Below are 1,753 nucleotides of genomic sequence, written 5' to 3'. Positions count from 1 at the left end.
TCCCTTCCACCAGCTGAAACTCTTGCTCCGTGGAGTACACCTATCCCTTTCAATCACGAAAGTAAACCTGAGAGATTTGTGATCGCTGTCTCCAAAGTGCTCACTTACTTCCGAATCTAAAACCTGGCCAGGCTCTTTACCCAGTACTAAATCGAAAGTGGCTTCGTCCCTTGAAGGCATGTGTACCTACTGTGTCAGGAAGCCCTCCTGCACACACTGGGCAAAAATGACTCATCTATAGTACTCGTACTGTAGTGATGCCAGTCAATATTTGGATATTGTCTTGAGTGTTCCAGAGTTTTTCATTGTCCTAGAGTCCAGATGAAGTTTGCATTCCTCACGTACGTGAGCGAGAATGATTTCAATGTCTCAGATAAGTTCCTGTCCCGAGAACATCAGAGTCAATGTCCCGTCCTCTCCTCGGTCCGACAGTTCACACTTCTTCATCCTCCTCTGATTCCATTTCCCAAAGAGTTTCTCAAGATTTACAAAGCTGGAGCCTAAATTCTATGGTTTGCTTCCTAAACATTTTTTCAACTGCCAACTGACAATATTTTCACAGTATCTCTTCACAATCCTCTGGCTTGCACCATGTTCAGGGATGAGAAGTCCCGTTTGGTGGAGAGATTCCCGAGGCTGATGAGTTTTCACTTTGGAACAAAGATGGTTAAGTGGCGATTTCCTGCGGTTGTTTCTAATGATGGGAGAGGGAGCGGTGGGGAATGAGCACTTTGACGAGCAGGAGGAAGTGTTGCCACTGACCCGAGTCAGAGAACAAAGGACAGGGATTAAAGGAATCTAATGAAAAGCAGCACTTCTGCTCAGGACGTTCAATATCAGCTGCAGAAACCCGATGTGTCGAGCAGTGTATCTGGAAAGAGAAACAGAGATAATGTTTTAAATATGGAACATTTCTGATGAAGAACTCGAGTTTCCCAATTCTAATCAAATTACCGGCCTGGTTCACAAAATAGTTTTTCTGAACTTTGAGCGAAAATTGTACCAGCAGGAAAGCATTCATAACGGAGTCAGCAGAATTCGAACCTACGTGGCGAAACCCCAACGGATTTCTAATCCATCGCCAGAACCACTCGGCCATGACTACACCAGAAAGTGCCGCCAAACTGACGGAGGTGTCCGTTGTGGAGAGCTGGAATTTGAAATGGACAATAGGACAAATGCGCAAGCACAGAGGCGATGTCCCGAGAGAACTTTACAGGGGAGCGTCAACGTATACCATGGTTAAAGCAAAGCACTCCTCCTCGAGCCAGGTAGGACTCGAGCCCACAATCTCCTGATCCGAAGTCAGACGCGTTATCCATTACGCCACTGGCCCAAGAGACAAGCCCAGACCTGGCAGAATGTCGATATGTAATGCCATGGACTTTCACGGATTCAGAATTAAAAAGGTGAACAAGCACCGAAGATAATCACCAACATTGCTTCACTTCGAAGTTTCCAATTTGTGAAGCAGTGCCTTTCACTGGCAAAGGAGAAGCATTTGTCCTCAGCTGCCTGCTTCAGGGTCGCGTCCTTCTCTGCTGGAAGTTTCCATCGTTTTATTCACAGTCACGACGCGATTTCATGATCCACTCCAGTGAAAAAGTGTCATGGTGTCGTCCAAACAAGACCCTGCAGAAACTCAGCGAGAAACCTCTGGTCATTTCGAGCTCAGGATGTGGAATTAGACGAGATGCGTGACACCTTTTATTGGCGGCGTCACTTCACTGCAAATTAGCGGCTCAAAACGAAC

At 46.4% G+C, this 1,753-nt stretch overlaps 1 non-coding gene across 1 annotated transcript; it reads right to left on the bottom strand.

Moving 5' to 3' along the window:
- Positions 1-1,263: 1,263 nt before the first annotated feature.
- Positions 1,264-1,336, bottom strand: trnar-ucg (transfer RNA arginine (anticodon UCG)). Its single transcript has one exon. It is a non-coding gene; the product is annotated as a tRNA-Arg (tRNA).
- Between the last annotated feature and the right edge of the window lie 417 nt (positions 1,337-1,753).

Source organism: Chiloscyllium plagiosum, unplaced genomic scaffold (genome assembly GCF_037043375.1).
Source record: "Chiloscyllium plagiosum isolate Xiang-an unplaced genomic scaffold, Cpla_swu_hap1 HiC_scaffold_42, whole genome shotgun sequence".
NCBI classification, from domain to species: domain Eukaryota; kingdom Metazoa; phylum Chordata; class Chondrichthyes; order Orectolobiformes; family Hemiscylliidae; genus Chiloscyllium; species Chiloscyllium plagiosum.
This window is presented reverse-complemented; position numbering and strand designations above follow the sequence as displayed.